The 17833-nt window shown below is 45.8% G+C and overlaps 2 protein-coding genes across 31 annotated transcripts in view; one reads left to right on the top strand and one right to left on the bottom strand.

Annotated features, from left to right (window-relative positions):
* The window catches only part of LOC144099057 (uncharacterized), a 183607-nt gene that overhangs the window by 54566 nt on the left and 111208 nt on the right, over window positions 1–17833 (bottom strand). The window lies entirely within an intron of this gene.
* The window catches only part of LOC144099061 (uncharacterized), a 74306-nt gene that overhangs the window by 6849 nt on the left and 49624 nt on the right, over window positions 1–17833 (top strand). For 14 of the 17 annotated variants that reach the window (XR_013307300.1, XR_013307299.1, XR_013307290.1 and 11 more), the window contains one exon: window positions 8124–8269. The gene's annotated coding sequence lies outside the window, so the exon portion shown is untranslated. Of the gene's footprint in view, window positions 1–8123; window positions 8270–13035; window positions 14121–15957; window positions 16016–17833 lie in introns of those variants that run through there. The other 3 variants (XR_013307291.1, XR_013307296.1, XR_013307293.1) reach the window with 2 other exon arrangements.

Below are 17833 nucleotides of genomic sequence, written 5' to 3' on the forward strand. Positions count from 1 at the left end.
CGTAGCTGTGGCAGGGCGACGTGAAGCGCGAGGCTCGCGGCGAGGGTGAGCGGGAAAATCGGCTCGACACGTATTCGTCGCGGCGCAGGTAGTCGTCGATTTCTTGTGGATGTTGGCCGAAGCGTGGTCGTGGTGCGTCAACGGCGAATCCGCGAAGACCGATGCGTCGGAACGGGCAGTGACGCAGGACGTGACCGGCTTCACCGCAGTGGAAGCACAGCGGACGGTTGTCACGGGTTCTCCAGGTGTCGCATTTCCTTGGGCCCGAACGTTGTTCGTAGGTCGGGTGGGCGGGGCCCGGAGGGCGGCGGTTCAGCACTGCTGGCTCACGTCGAATAGGGCTTGGGGTGGAACGTCGAGGCGCGGGCTTGCGTACTGCAGCGACGTAACTCATGGCTGGAGCTTGAGGTTCAGTCGTCGCAGAAGGGGAGCCAAGCGCATGCCGCACTTCTTCACGGACGACTTCTGTCAGGCTCGCTACTTGAGGTTGTGAAGATGATGGCAGCAGCCGGCGTAGTTCTTCGCGGGCGATTTCACGGATGATCTCCCGCAAGTCGCTGGTTGTAGTCGTCGTGTCCGGAAAGCTGGAGCAGACCTGCGGTGGTCGGTTGTACTGCCTTGTGCGGGCGTCCAGGGTCTTCTCAATCGTTGACGCTTCTTCGGCGAATTCGGCGACAGTCTTGGGCGGATTTCGTACGAGGCCAGCGAAAAGAGACTCTTTTACGCCCCGCATTAGATATCCGGTTTTCTTCTCCTCCGTCATATTCGGGTCAGCTTGGCGGAAAAGACGCTGCATTTCTTCGACGTACATGCTGACAGTTTCATTTGGGTGCTGCATCCGTGAGTCCAGCAGCATCTGCGCCTTTTCCTTCCGGAGAATGTTGGTAAACGCCTTCACGACTTCAGACTTGAATAATTTCCAGGTCTTCAAGGTAGTCTCGTGGTTTTCGTACCACGTTCTTGCAGGACCGTCAAGGGAAAAGAAAACATAGCGGAGCTTCATGTCATCTTCCTACCTGTTAAATGTAGCCACGCGCTCAAAGTTGTCTATCCAATCTTCCGGGTCGTCGCCAGGGTAGCCGTGGAAGGTTGGAGGCACCCGTGGCTGGTGGAGCATGACAAGGGTGGACGTCGCTGGCTCGGTCATGGTGGGCGCTGGAGCTGTTGTCGTTGTCGAGTAGGATCCGGTAGTAATCCGTGCTGAGCTTGCAGGCCTTGAAGACGGCGGCTGTGTCGTACCTCGGGATCTTCTTGGCTCTCGTTAATTCTCTACGGTGGATCTTCCAGGTTGGGTTGGGTGCATGTACCCCGCACCTCCACCAGATGTCACGAGGTGGTGACGGGAACTCCGCCGGGGTCACGTAGCACCGACTGGGGTCCGGTCTTGAGGAAGGCACAGAGCAGCTCGTAAGAGAATACTTTAATAGGCTGGCTTACGCCCACTAAGAACAGCTCTGAAAACTCAGCGGCGGCGATAGCAGCGAACGTGCTCGGCGGTCGTCGACTAACAGAATGCCCGCCGCTCTTAGCCGTGCTCGATTTTAAAGGCGGCAAGGAAAGTTCCAGAACATAGTAGGCACACTTGGGCGAGGCTAGGAAAAATCGAGATAACTCTGGTCGCGTCTCGCGTCCCAGAAAATTGATAATGCGGCGTGCCTTCCGCGATAAGATGATCCCCCAAGCGAAGCAGCGCCGGGGGGTGACTGAGCCAAAAGTTCGCCCCGCGAGCGAGAGCAGCAGGTTCCAGACAAAAAGCAAGCTTCGCGGCAATATGAGCCATCATAGTAACAGCCATGTGAATGCCCCTTTCAGCCTCGCTTGCTCAAGGTGATCAATTCTGAAGTTTTCTTTTAACTGAGGGCAATAGCAGACATAGCCATGTACCTCTGCTGCACATCTCTAGTCCACCAGATCACCTCAGCAGAGTGAATGTGCCTCGTGCTATGAAGTAAGCTAGCTGCTTAGCCATTTCCCAGTGTATGGTGCACATGCCTTTTGTCCAGGCCAGTCTTGATTGACTGACACTGTTTGCATCAGGTGCCATGGAGAGGGTTGCCTAGCATCTTGATGCCTAATGAAACATTGCACAATGACAAACTGGTCCCAGAAAACATGTTCTGCTGTGTTGGCCATGTGGGTGCTGCGAACATACAAAGACATTCTGAAGTAGAGGCCTGCTGCTTGCATTGTGAACGCTGATGTACTCAGTCATTTACTGGTGACGTCGTCTCCAACTGTGGAGTCTGTCCTGCAGAAGGGTTCATGCTAGAGGAGTCCTACCCAATGGTGTTGTCTGCCTGTGCTCTGGTTGAGAGATCTGTAAACATGCAAACCCTAGTGAAGCTTTTGGATGATTTTTGCCTGTGCAGTAACTCATTTGATACAGCTTTGAAGCAGTATGCAAGGGCAACATAGCTGTGTTCATGAGAACTACATATTACTGTGTGTAGAGTCAAGATTGCTCCATTTGTACAGCATGCCATCCTGCACTTGAGTCACAAAAGACAATGTAGTGTAATTAACATTTATCTTACAGCTAAAGGCATATCGAGTGCTCTTCTGTCGATGAACATACCACTGTCACAGTCTATCACTGGCTAGTATGTCAGGACCATCACAGACCGACGTTCCCTTAGCCATTTCCTTAGTAGCTGCACTTGTGCCTTCTTGTAGAATTTGCAGCACTTCTTACAGGTTGAATGGTTTTGCAAAAAGGTTTAAATATTTTCAAGCGCACATTTCCCATTAGAAGCCATAGTTTGGAGTCTATTTCATGTTCTCTAGTCATGGCTTGCCTGAATTCATTGTCTCTCACTGTGGTCCAGCATTTACTGCTGGATTCAAAATATTTCTGCACCACAATGGACCACTGCATCATGTCTTCCTGCATAATGGTGTTGCTGCAGATTTGGTCCGAACACCTCAGTCCACACTCAGGAAAGTCACTGATAAAAATCAGCTAGCTCAGTCAGATACCGGTGAAATATGCGGCAAGTCTTTGATGCAACAGGGTTTTTATGTGCACAGCTGCTGGTGGACTGGAAATTGAAGGTAGCATTCATCGTGCTGCACCCGGATCTCGTTTCATTTGTCCTGCAGAAACAAGTGATGACATGTGACATGTCTGGCTCCTCCTTCATGGCCACATGAGGCAGTTTTTGTCTGAAACCTCCGCCCAGGACCTTCCAGCTGCATCATCATCATCAGCCTGTCTATACCCAGTGCATGACAAAGGCCTCTTCCTAATTTCTCCTATTAACCCAGTCCTGCATTATTCACGGTCACGTTATCCCTGCAAACTTCCTAATCTCGCCTGCCCACCTTACTCTCTGTCACCTCCTGCTACGCTTGCCTCCTCTTAGAATCTATTCCGTTACCCTTAATGACCATCGGTTATCTTGCTTTGTTATTATATTCCCAGCCCATGCCCATTTCTTCATTTCGACTGTGATGACATTAACTCGCATTGTTCCCTGACCCACTTTCTTCTTATCTCTCAGTGTCACACTTATCACTTTTCTTTCGATCGCTCGCTGCGTCACCCTCAATTTAAGTTGAACCCCTTTCATCGACCTCCAAGTTTCTGCCCCAGAGGTTAGTACCGCTGGAATACAACTATTGTATATTTTTCTTTTGAGGGATACTGGTAAACTGCCCTTCATGATCTGAAAATGCTTGCCAAATGCACTCCATCCCATTCTTATTCCTCTGTTAATTCAGTTTCGTGGTCCGGATTTGTGGTTACTACCTGCCCCGGGGACATAGTGACAGTAATTGATGCACAGAATATTTTAGGTGTCAAGCTGCCGGATAGTCAGTAGCTGTTACCTTGGTACCCAGCTGTGTTGGGAAACTAGGGGTCTGTGTCTGTAACACCTGGGCCACCTTCGGATGGGGAGCCCGAGATAGGAGAATTTCTAGAGCTCAAAATGAATCGAGTTCAAAAGCACTGTCCTGTGCACATTCTGCTGTAGTGAATCGCATGTCACTGCCTGGTTGGAGCTGGAGCTGCTCTTATAGAAGGCTGGTTGTGCAGCTGTTGATTGCATTTTGTTGAAAGGAGAGGTGGATCACTTCGCTCATTCTGACGTGCTAATGTCATGTATTATGATGTGATGTGTACTGAGCGAATTTGTGTGCTAATTGAACTTCCTCTTTGACAGTTAGTTTCCTAGTGTTGTGCGTGCATTGTAAATTTGGATAAGGCTTAAAGAGTACAAGTGCTGTGGTATGCAGCTGTTACCATTTGTACAAAACATTTCAGCTCTGCACATCTGTTTCCCTATCCTCCACTCGTGTCTTTTTTTGTAGTGCAGAGATAGGAACGGTAAATTAGCTGGGTACAAGTGGTGCTTATGGAATGGCAATATGGGTAGTGTTGGTTTAATGGTCCTACCTGTTGTGCCTGCAGGCTCGTGTCTGTTCATGGAAAGAAGAGACTCTAATTGGTTACTGTATATATTGGTTCTGTCTCTGTTCTGCTCCCATTCCTTGCAGAGTGCCATCCCAAGATAGTGTTGAGGAAGGTTGTTATCACATGCAGCCATTCTTTGTCCAGTGGACAGCCTTGTCACATTCCTAGTTCTGCCTGTGTGTTCTTAAAGGGAAACTGCATTGGAATGTCTATGTACTTAATTACTGTGCATTAGCAGCAGAGCCGTGCACAAAGAGGTAGTAGTGCACCCCCCAAGTGGCATGATGGAGAGGGCACAAATTTTGTCCCCCCATATGGGGAGAGCTGCGCATGCTTATGGTTAGCATTTAGAGTAACTGCATGACTCACAGAGGTGTTTCTTGATGCCTTACCTCCTTGCATCTCTGGATTACAAAATTCTACGTACAATGTAAACAGTCTAGTAAGCTTCTATGCTATTAACTTTGGTGTGCCTCTTGTACCACCCTCTATTCTGGTTGTGCTGACTTCTGGGAAACGCCATTGGTTAGACTTCTGGGAAATGCCATTGGCTACTGGTAGACAAGGAACTGGAGCATGGCATCATCTGCTAACATTGTCACACTTTCATACACTTATGTATTTCTGCAGGCTTCTTTCAGCTTTGCAGTGAATCACCTTTTAAGTGGCTGGTATTGCATCGCAATTGCTTTGCAATTATACTTATACTGCAGTCATGACTAATTATGCCATGGAAATGACTGCTCTTGTTTTTACCTGCCCACATTCTGACATGCTCTCATTGCAGTCATTTTCAAATTACATGGTGCATGTCAGTGCAAGTGCAGCTGAATGGCCCTGGGCACTGCCCATGCTTTCTGGAGGTACCGTATTTACACATAAATAAAGTGACCATAAATATTGCGAGTATGGAGTTTAGACCGAACGAAAATGAAAAAAAAATCTAATTATAACGTAATCCCAGGCTTCTCATGCCAATTACAATTGAGAGCTTGGAAAAATGAAGACGGCATGCAAAAATATGAAAGCGATGTACTGTCTTCACATGAACATTCCATAAACATTATTTCAGGGGCAACACTCCAGAAGAGCGTGCAATATCGTCGAGCGCAGCAAAGTCTCCTATGAGCTAAATGAAGTCTCCCACACAGTAGCAGCCGCAATCAGCACTGTGCCACCATTGCAGCATGTTTTATGCCGCCCAGTCCTGTGTCCTTTCACCCTTCTTTTCGCTACTCCACCCATCTATTTCAGGGCCCTCTCTTTCTTGGCGGCCTGTGCAGCTTTATTTCTACCTTCAAATTTTCACCCTATTTTTTTTTCACCCTATTTCATTTGGTTTTAGTTGTTTGTGGCATCTGTAGGGTTGCATGACGTTTTATCTGTTTTTAGATTTCTGACTGCTTTTGCTTCGCTTGCTTGGGCCCTCTTAGGCTCGCTCTTTGTTGATGTTAAAGTGTTCTTGACACCGCTCTTTGGCCACGATGTTCTTTGGCACTTGTGTTTGTTTTTTTTTCTTGTTTTTTTTCCTTGGTTTTTTGCTGGTTAAAGTACTTTTGATATGCTCACTTCATAAAGTTTCACCCCTTTTTTTCACTTTTTGTGGTTTTTCCTTCTGGTTCAAGCATGTGTTGGCCACCCCTCGATGACTGTAGATTAGATTGTAATCTTTGGCCCCCTGACTGTCACGTGGTGTTTTGGCATATATTGTGCTGGGTGTTCCTCGACAATAAAGAGTTGTTAGTCAGCGCTCGTCCTGTCGTCAGTGTTTTTTCTTCTCGTGTCCGTGTCTGTTCCGCGCTGGTCTTTTCGAATCATGTCACACCAACTCGCCCAAACAGCAATTTTGATTTCACCCTATGCGCTCAGGATGGCCCCAAGGTCGTCGCAAAGCTCGCTTGTTCTACGAGCTTAGTAGTCTTGCGGTGAAGCTTGCTGTAGCTAGCTTCAGGAGCAGCGAGGAAAAGAAAGTCACGTTATATTTGTCCTTGCTTTCGAATATAACGCGATATGCATCCTGAAACCAGTGAAGTGAGGAAAAAACTCGTGCTATATTCGTGCAATTGCGGTACTTCTTACGGGACTGCTCTCTGAATCTCAGTTTTTCCAAGAGAGTTCTAAACAGATCCAGAGGCTATTGTGGCATAAACAGTCAATGTTTAAATTCCATCTGTTGTTGCTCCACGGCATAAGCATGAATTCTGTGTTACATGCTATATGTAGTCTGAAATATTCATAAGTGAACATTTCTTTGGACTGCAGAACTGTATCGGTGTTGTGTGAATGAGGTATTGATGGCCTGGTATCATAGAAAGCAGATCTATCGAGCTCTGTTAGGTGCATCCTTATGTAGCTAGGACAGCGTAACCAGGGAAGTGGAAAAGAGAAAGAGAGCATGCCCTATGCAGGGTAGAAAAGATGCAGCTCACATTGCAGCATGTCGTATCACAGAACTTGTAAGAATAAGTCCGCACTTTGATTGTATACTTGACGTATTCACAGTAGGTGCCGTAAGGAAGTCAGAAATTTATTAAAGGAAAACTCCTCCTCTTTAACTGCAATTTTGCACTTCTCGGCTCTGAATTTTGCTTTTATCAGGCTAGCTTCAGAGCTTCCAATGCACATTAGGGCATTGATTGTGTTTCTTTATTAATGCTTCCTGCACCAAATGTGGCATCCGCATACACATGAATGCCAGAAAGGCTGGGCCAGTCTTCTGTTCCCAGTAGATATGCTAGAGGGTAGGGTTGGCATCGCAAAAGAGACATTTATTTGAATATTGGGTAATGCAGTACCGCCTGTGCGTTCGGGTAAGGACGTGTTCATATATGCTTGTTGGTAGCTGCCACCAAATGATGGCCTCCTCTCATGAGAGGCACTTATGCAGTGGTAGTAACCTCTGGGTAGCAAGGTGGTAATGTTGCACTATGTCTGACTACTAGGCGAGGGCCCAGCCTAAAGACGGGCATGGCGTTCCATCTTCTGTCCAGCTGTCTGTTTGCCACAGGGCTCAGAAAATGCTTGCTCGAGTCCAGCATGGGCACGCTGGTTGCTCACATCTACATCACTTCAACAGTGGGTATATGACGTGGCTGGCTGGTGAGTAGCCGGTGGGCTATGGGGAGATATGTCTGCCATGGCAGGAACGGCAGGTTGTTCGGGGAACAGTTATTATTGTGGTGCTTGAGGCACTGGAAAGGATAGCGAGGGCAATGGAAAACTAGCTCTTCGGTCTTCAGTGTGTTGGTGGCGAGGATGGATACTGTGGCTACTGTTTTGAGTTATTGATCTCTCCCACTGATGGTGGAATCCTGGATGATGGGATAGCAGACCGCGAACTGCTGCTGCCTTTTTACATCGCTGTGCTTGTGCCTCTGCCCTTGCTTGTTGCCAGTTTTGGCGGTATTCTAGGTGCAGGTTCTTATGGAGAGAGGCAGCTCGTATTTGCCCAATGATCTCTAGTGACAAGGGTGTTGATGAGAGCTGTGGCCACTGATCCAGCTTTAGCGTTGGTAGCCCAGGATTTGAAAAATATGCTGGCCAACTGGGGATAGCAGAAGTCATTGTTGTGTAGTGAGGTGTGTTTTGATAAGTTTCCAAGTGGTGGCAACTATGGTGGCATGGAGTTTTTCAGTGGAAGCCATAAGGTGTAGCCCAAGGGCTACTGTGTAGGCTTTCCTAAATAGGATGTCTATCTTTTTGTTTTCAGCTGATTTCAGGGTTTGAGAGGGGGCCATGTACGTGATCCAACTGTTTATCAGTGCTTGGATGAGGCAGAGGAGGTCCCCATTCTTCAGTCCTTCGTGCCTGTTGGTAACTTGGCTGGTCATCCGTAGCACTTGGCCTGTTGCCAAGGTGAGAAGGTGGATGGCGTATGCCACACTGCCATCTTGTTGTATATGTAAGCTCAGTATGCAGGAGTTGGACACTTTAAGGATCGCGCTGCCTTCCATGTAAATATGTATGCATGTCCACGGGCATGAGGTGGCCCCCCCCTCTTTCTGACATAACTTGAGGAGTTCAGACTTGGCTGCTGAAAGAGAGAAACCTTTGAAAACTTTCGAAGGCGCTGCGACAGGGGACACAAAGAGAAAGACACAAAGGACAAGCGCTTGTCCTTCATGTTTTTCTCTTTGTGTCCCCTGTCGCAGCACCTTCGAAAGTTTTCAAAGATGTACCAACTAGCTCAATTGTCCGTGTTACTCCAAAGAAAGAAACATACCGAGCTCGCAGTGGGTCATGTGAGTGAAGGGAACGAGGGAACTCCAACAACTTTGGTGACTCTGTTGGGGTGCAGTAGGCAATGTGCTGTGCTGTGTATGATCATTCAAAGGACACCATAAGCAATTTTTGACTTATTTATTTATTTATTTACAAACACTGCTGTCTCAATGTCAGACATTGCAGGAGGGGTTACATAGGAAAATTGAAGAAAACCGTGATACATGAATAGGCACTTGTATGACAAACTGCTCAGTTGGTAGCTAGGTGTCACAACTAGCCATTGAGTTCATTCCACAGCACAGCTGTGTGCGAGAAAAAAGAAAATTTATGACAATCGAGGAAAGACCTGAAGGATACAATGTTCATAGGATTTCTCCGGCGGGTCACACGAACAGAATTACTGGAAAATGAAATGGGGGCAGCTAAAGAAACGGACTTGTGCACAATTTTGTGCAGCCAGTCGTCGATGCTTTAGAGAAGTTAGTGATAGCACATGGTAATGCTTTGAAGGGGGAAGTTACGATCACAGTGGTTAAAAATAAATCTTACTGCCTTTTCTGTACCAACTCAAGTTTATCTTTGCCATGCGCAAGATGAGGTGAGCACACAATTGACGTGTATTCAAGAAGAGGCCTGATGGGGGTTATATAAGATCTTAGTTTGCATTCTTTAGGCACACCTTTTAAAGTTCTTAGGTAGCCTATTTTTTGCAATGATTTTGCGCATATAGTGTCAACATGTTATGACATTTTAGGTGAAAGGAAAATACAATGCCAAGGTGCTGCAATTTGGAGACGCTTTGTAGTGTGTGTTTCACGTTGGCGTATTTGATTGGCACGGTTATTTTTTGTTGATAAACGTCATTGCGACCGTTTTCTTGAAGTTAACCTCCATTTGCCTAGTTCTGCTCTAATCGTAAAAAGAAGAAAATGCATCATTTAGCAATACCTAATCATTAACACTAAAACACTCGAATACAAAACACAATCGTCTGCATACAAACGAAGCTTAACAGGAGTGTTAAAAGCAACTTAGATGACATCATTAATATATGTTATGAATAAAAGGGGTCCTAGAACGCTACCCTGTGGAACACCCGAGGAAATGTGAACCGGTGATGACTGCTCTTGGTTGCAACTAACTGAGTCATGAGGTGCAAGTAATCTGTGATCCATCCGAGAAATTTATTCACCATAGCAGCCTGTAAGAAACGTGCGAAGTTTGGAGAAAAGTTTTCTGGCATACCGTCGAACGCTTTGGAATAGTCAATAAAGATTTCATTGACCTGTTCACGGTTGTTAAGAGATGAGGCAGTATCATGCGTAAATTCAATTAACTGTGTAACAGTAGAAAATCTGCCATGGAAACCATTCTGATGCTTTGCGAGAATATCATTGTTGGTTACTTATTGTTTAACGTGTTTTTTATTAACATGATATAGTAGTTTGCGGCAGGTAAATATCAATGAAATCGGTCTGTACTTTGAAATTAATTGTTTGCTGCCCGATTTGTGAATAGGAACAACATTAGCTACCTTCCGAATTCGCGGAACTGTTCAGAAGTCACGTGATTACTGAAATATTATCGTTGAGTAACGTGCACACCATTCTAAATACCTTTTCAAGAATGTGTTAGGAATACTATCTGGACCAGGGCTTTTAGTTGTCTATACTAAGTACTGGGCTGCATGAAGTGCACGCGTTGCAGGCTCTCTCAGCGGGTGAAACGGTCCCTTACGGTGTGGCTTCTTCTAGGTGTCTGCTAAGCAAATGCTGTTGGCGGCGGTTGCCTAACACTATCTGGACCAGGGCTTTTAGTTGTCTATACTAAGCAAGAGGTTATGAATTCCAGAACACAAAATTTCAATACTTGGAAATGCTGGTAGGCAAAAATTAGGGGCAAACGAAGGATCAGATCCATTATCAACGCAGAAAGTAGATTTAAAATAACTACTGAACGCTTCTGTGATCATCTGAGCATCAGAACAAAACTCGTTTTCAATGATGAATGAACACGGGGAGAAGGTGGATTGATTGTTTTCCAAAATTTGCCCAGGTTTTCTTTAATGAATACTGACAAAGTATTGTTTTAATAGAAGTCTCTGTCCTCATGCGTCTTAGTTTTAAGCCTTGCCTTGTAACGTGCATAGCAGTAAATCCTAGTTATTTTTCATGGACCGGCATCGCCGACGAAGTCGCTTTATGCGACTGATAAGCTGTATTAACCCTCTGTTATATTATGGATATTTGGGATTGCATTTCACACTGTTGGTCGGTACAAACTTCGATATGCATTGAGACACAATCGCATAGAAGTTTTCACCAACACATCCACACCACAAAGATTGCTAAAAAGCAGAAAATCATCGAAGGAATTCAAAAGCATAGAAAGAACACCGTCGTCACCAGCATTCGCAAAATCTGTTAGAATTTTGTATGCTGGCTTCTAAGGTTCATAGCCAACAGAAAGACTATCGAATACATGATCTGACAGACAAGTTCACACTGAAAATCTTCACCCATCAAATCTGCTGTGACGAAGAGAAGATCCAGGATGGAGCACTCTCTAGTGGTGCAATCAACAACCTGAGTTAAATCAAATGAGACAGCCAAGTCATTCAGTGTATCACAGAGAGCCTTGTCGCGGCCAGTTGCTATCGAGGAATTCCAGTCGACTTGAGGTCTGTTCAGATCCCCACAGACTATCACTTTACTGTCATGAAGTTTGTGCTTTACGATATAATCAGTGAGAGCCAAAATGGAGTTGCCATCGTCATCTGGTGGTCAATATACAGCATCAATTCCTACAAATAAATTTCATATCCTAATCCTGCACCAGGCAGACTCTGTTTCAGAGAGATCAGGCAGCATCACGTATTCGATACCATTTTTATAAAAAGTGCTACACCACCACCCTGACCAGAGAGGCTATCTTTCCTAATAACTGACTAACTTGGTGGCAAGAATTCTCTGTCGGAAATTGATCTGTTCAACCAAGTTTCAGTGATTTATATTACTGGCGGCTCATGGCATTCTACAAGACAGTTGAAGTTAACATACTCATTTACTAAACTGTGGGCATTCACGATCAAAACATTTAGGTTGTGTTTTAGTGGGAGGCAAGAATCGTTTTGTGCAATTGTACTGGCGGGCGCTTTAACAAGGGACTTGTTGACATCGTCCCACGATTACCGAACATTGTCTATAAATAGGTGGTCAAAGTGTAGACGAGATTTGGTGGCGTTCTTCCTATGGAATTATTCCTTAGCAGTTTACGCACAGAATGCACGTGCGCCGAAAAGTCCTCAGTTATGTATTCCTTGGATCCCTTTAATTTGCCAACATTGTGCATATAGCAGACTTAGTTCGAAAGTCTAACACCTTAAAAATCACAGGCCTTACTTTTCTATCTCTTTTAATGCCTAATCATTGCCAACGCTTGATGCTATTGCATGCCACACCTAGCTTTGTGGTGGATCTCATCTGGAAGTTCCGCCAAGCCGTGTATGATTAAGTTGTTCTTGCCGGACCGATTCTCAAGATTGTCGTTGTTTCGGTCAATGCTATGCATAATGCCCTTTATGCCAGTGAGAGTTTCTTCCAATTCTTTAACACACAAGGTGGCGTAATTTGTAGCAGCAGAAGCCACTTCTAGTTTTGTGAAACGATCGTCAAACACGGCAATCTTAGCAGTGAGGGCAGCATGTTCTTGGCTAATGCGGGCTTGACTAGCCAGTAATTCAACATCCCCAGAAAGAAGGAGCAAACTTTTTGCAATCCCTGATAACAAACAACTATTAGTTTCAGCAAGCACCATAAACACAGTGGGGTCTGCCGACAGCACTAGAAATCTATTATCGCCTCTATAGCACTTATGAAATTCACCCACCTGTAAAGCGAAGCAAAAAAATCCTCAGGCAGCTGCCCGTGCTGCCACGAGACCCTGAAGCAGTTCATGGAGGGTGATGGCCTTTGAAAGGTGTGCCAGCATTAGACTGCACGTGAAAGCTAACAAATTGTCCATACAAAGGCTGCATGCGGGTCCCTGCTTGAGGCAGGATAAATTTTCCGCATATTTTATGCACTGCTCGGCAAAGCGGGTAATGCATGGTGATTACAGTTCTGTGCACAAAATTGGCATGGAAGCATTGGGCATTGTTAAAAACCATTACACTTAGTGTCAAATGACCAATGCGGTTATGTGCCACTGTTCGTTATATAATATAATGTTCGTTATATGCCACTGCACAAAAATTTTACTTTGTAAAAACGAGATGTCAGTTATATGGGCTTAAATGGGAGCTTCCAAGGGGAACAGCCAACTCCTTCATTATAACCATTATTTCATTGCAAACCATTTCGTTATAGTGAGGTTTGACTGTACCTGTCTTTTTGCAGTCAAGGTATCTCCATCTCCAGCGTGGCACTGTGCATTTGGAAGGGCCCTTATTTTCAACATGGCCCGTGTACTGTGTGATGTCAGTGCACGTTAAAGAACCCCAGCTGGTCGAAATTTCTGGAGCCCTTCACTGCAGCGTCCCTCATAGCCTGAGTCGCTTTGGGACAGGAGATCCCCATAAACTGCATTCAAGCTGTTCAAGTACACTTCACCCTGAGAAATATTGTTACATGCAAAATGTTTTCATACGCATAAAATGTATTCCATTGGGTTATGTATCTACTGTATCTTAGTGTTCAGTTTCGCTTCGTTATACTGAGATGACTTGGGAGTCAATGTACTACTCATAGGTGGCAAGTTTTCAATCTGTACCCTCTCTCTTTTTAATTGTTTCCTCTCTCTCTCTGTGTGTCTCCCCACCCCCCACTCCCATGCATGCTCCTTGGCAAGCGCTATATATGCGGCTATACATATAAACATCAGTTTTGTCTCTAGTTGAGCGAATATGCTAGACAGAATGACCTCGTGGCTCTTAAAATACTAACAAAAATATTGAAAAAGACTAACCGCTAGGTAGATGTCCATAATGTCCTTAGTCGAAGTGAAAGGAAATACTGGGCAACACAAACATTTCCACAGCAGGCGAACAATTCATATATCACAGACTCATTACAAATTATTCATTTGTAAGAACCACTGGGCAATGCAAACTTTTCCACAATAAGCTAACAATACAAAAACTAAAGAGTTTTTAAACTATTTGTGTCTAAGGAACTCTGGGCTCTACAAACATTTCCATAGTATGGCTATGATCCAAAATTTAAACATGGTACAATGAAGAAGACGACAGCGCGCCACCATCGACGACGATGAAGAGGTTCGGCTGGCCTCGGCGACTGGCTGCCGCGTGCGTTGGAGAGCTCGAGCTTGCTCTGGAAGTCTGTTCTGATGCCGCTGCTCCTGGGTCAGTTTGTGCAACAGTTACGCTGCCAGCCCTTTCAGCTCTACAATAAACCGCTCCTCACTTGGTGGAGGTGCGGGGTCTCGATCCCAGTACCTCTCGCACATAACCATTGCACAAACTGACCCAGCAGCGGCACTAGAACAGACTTCCAGAGCAAACTCGAGCTCTCCAACGCGCGCGGCAGCCGGTGCCGAACCTCTTCATCGCCGTCGATGGTGGCGCACTGTCATCTCTTCATTGCAATGGAGTAAAAAACTGCTTGTCTATCAATACTGTAAACCAACTGCCAAACTCTATACGAAACAAAAGACAGAAATTGGAATCAAAGAGCAATGGTTGTAATGAGGAAGTGGAAACACAAGGAATTGAATGCTGATTTTATGGGAAGGGATAATTTGAAATGTCACAGTTTGAAGAAAGATGGCATACTTTACTTTGATGAAGTTCACTGTCGTACGTTTCATACAAAGGCTACCGTGAAATCAAGATTATGTTTCTTTGCACAGTTGATCTCCGAATGAAATTGTCCGCGATGCCACTGAGATTCATTTTGCAAATCAGCTCTGTGTGCCCATGGCAAAGGGCTATGTGAATGTGATTTAATGAAATCCACTACACACTCTCTCAGGTTTCTGTTGCCTCTGAATTCCCTCACTTCTTGGAAGCAACTGCTTGTTATCTCGTTACGTAGAAAGGTTATCCATGCCCATATGTCAAAACTAGTGTTGTGGTGCACTCTCTATGTTAAAAGGAAAAAGCAGAGTTAAAGAAGAGTTATTTTAAAAGGTGCACTCATAGCGGATATTTCGGATCAAAATATGATCCTAATGTTTGGGGACAGTTCGAAGTCTTCAAGCACAAAAAACCGCACTTATCAAGTGGCCAGTCATTTGATTCCACATAGAGACTTGGAACAGGAGACGTTCGGTCAGCTCCTGTTGCCAGTCAGATCCTTGATGGTGAACTGGATTTATAACTTACTACTGTCGCCCTTCGTAAGTGGGAAACAAATCTATATGTACCCGTGGCAGTTTAAGGCCGTGCTGTTCTTGCAGCGTGGTTAGGCAACTGTAATTCCTTAGAGAATTTGTTGCTGGGCTAGTTGGTTTTGGTCCATTCTGAATTATTTAGGGCACAAGGAGGATGCCCTGTGTTTTTCTACCTTCGTCCTGTCCTTGCGCCCTAAGTAATTCAGAATGTAATTCTTTAATTAATTTGTCCAGAACCGTACGAAACAAGATATGCTCCCCCCTAACCACATCATGCAACCTCCAAGGGGGACACAGAAAAAAAAAAAATGAAGGGGACCTCCAGCCCATAAGCCCCCTCGCAGTCGGCGCTTATGGTACTACTTGCAGAAGCAAAGCTGCACAACAGCACCCGCTGGGCTAAGACCTGTGGAACTTGCATATACTGCGTAGACCTTTTGCATGACTTTCAACAAAATCTTATTCGTGACAGCGTATGCAGCTCGTTTGGTTGGAAAGCTGTCCACACTGTGCGTCGTGAATAATCTGGGGCTGAGTAAAAAAAAATGTAACATTGCCACACAGTGTTTTGGATGGTGTCATGCAATTCAGCGTTTCGTGCAGCATAGTTAGACCCTAGCGTGCGGCAGGGGTTTGAACAGACGACCTATTACTGGGGGGCTGCGTAAAAAAAGTTCATTTTTTGGGGGGGCGGGGGTCAGTTGTGGAGTGGACAGAGGGAGAGTTTAATCCTCATCTCTTTGTTGCACTACAACCACAACCCAGTGCTCACTATGGCAGAACCCTTGGACTTATTTTTAAAGGGGCTATGCAGAAGAAATCTAGCCCTCGCTGTGCGAGAAAGAATGCACAATTTGTCTTAATTTGTGTACTTCGACCGCATTTCGACCTGCTTAACAGGTAAAGCCATTGGGAACGTGTAGAATATTAAGCGAGAGCGATAACTGACATTTAGCTACCGATTCCAGAGAATTAAGGTGCCAAGAGGATCGAATGCGAGTGGTTGATGGTGGTGGCGTTTTTAAAGTGAGTTGTTTAGAATGCAAATAACCCTTCTTAGCATGCCGGTACTCAGTGTGCGGTGTTTGTTTTCATTGCTTACCCGAGGCGGGCTATTCTTTCGTACAGGTGCGGTCATATAATGGAGCACGCGTTATACACAGACCAGCCATTGCTTGTGGTGTGATCACATAAATACAAGCACAAAAAAATAAAATTTTATCTTCTATACAGTCGCCGCGAGAAAAGTTACATGTTGAAGCGTGGACCTTAAAATTTCGGCCCCTCCTGTGCATGAGCCTTAAAAGTTTTCGGAACACTAAAAACCTGAAAAACGTGCTATTCCACATCACCCAGAGGCCCAGCCAGGTATTGATAGTACAGCCTGCAAGCAAGATGGGCACAAGCACCTTTCCCGGAAACCTTGGGCTGCTTTGCAACTTGTTTTCATTGCACGGTGCACGTTGCTCGAGCGCTTCACACAGGGGTGACACAGACTGTGCATTTTGCAGGTGGCACAGGGATTGATTGATTACAAACGTCTTTATTTCTTCAATGTTCTCCGAACATGTGGGTGGACCGCCTAGTCCGGTAGTCCACTGGCTGCTGCTGCTGCGCTGGCCCTCCCCACCAGCCAGTGCTGACGGTCAGGATCATCGCTGAGCAGAATAGCCTCCCACTGCTCCTCCGAGGGGTTGGGAATGGGGTCAACTAAGGGATTATATTGGCATGCCCACACCATATGGTAGAGGTTAGCTACCGCTCCACAATGTGATCTTGCGCCATACAGAACAGCCAGAAAGGAGTACCCAACACCACACAAATCCCTCAACAAGTTAGAAGAGAACACCCTTAGGAGACTACAAACCAACACCTACCCAACACCAGCTAAATTACACCAGTGGTACCCTACACTATACTCTCCACAGTGGCACAGGGAAGTACAAAGCATATCCTTGAGTTCGTGACCGCTTACTTGTACTGCATAGCGGTCGGGCTTTATCATATTTCCGTGTTCGGAAAACCTCTGCACTATGCTGTTCACCAGTGAGGAGTCTGCTTACTAAAATAGAGCAAGATGACCCATCTTTTGTCCTTGGCATTGGTCTTCCGTGTATCTGTTCCTTGCATGCTGCGGTCGATTCTCGCTGTGCGTGCTATCGTTGCTTGTTTGTAAAAATTGTGTGTAGTTGTGTGCGTGACTTGTTGGATTGCTTGGGAAAAAACTATAGCTGCTTTTGTATATAGAGTGTCATTTGCACGTGGTGGTAACTATATTTCGTCGACAGAACGGATTTGGTTGATTCTAGTGGGCTTCCAGAGTACATGAGGTGGCTGTTTGATCAGGCCCTCCGGTTCCGCATGCTCTGGTCGTGGGGTCCAGTCTTTCCGTTCCCAGTTCCAAAGCCCAGTTGACGGCCTGCAGTTGAGACGGTGGGTCCAAGCTGGACGCGGCATCCTCCCACTCTTGCTCGTTTGAGAGTTGTCAACCTTTCTTCGGTTTCAGGTTGTTGCATTCGAATGAAATGTGCTTTAAATCTGCTTTTGTGGCCCCGCAGAGCTGACAATGGCGGGTGTAGACGCCTGGGGAAGCCCTGGAATATGGGGGTTTGGAAATGTGTTTTTTTGCAGTTTCCGCCGTGCCACCTGTATGTATGCTAAGGCTTTTTTCAGTCAGTGGGAGCATCGTTTTGTTGTTTCTGTAATGTGTAATTCAGTGGTAGGTGGTCAGGGTCTCTCTGGCCAACCACAGGACCGGCTCGTGCATTGCCAGGTTAGCAAAACTTCGAGCTAAGTTGTAGGCCACCTCATTCCCGGGATACAATGTGTGGGCTCAAACCCATA

The sequence above is a fragment of the Amblyomma americanum genome, chromosome 7 (assembly GCF_052857255.1).
Source record: "Amblyomma americanum isolate KBUSLIRL-KWMA chromosome 7, ASM5285725v1, whole genome shotgun sequence".
NCBI classification, from domain to species: Eukaryota; Metazoa; Arthropoda; class Arachnida; order Ixodida; family Ixodidae; genus Amblyomma; species Amblyomma americanum.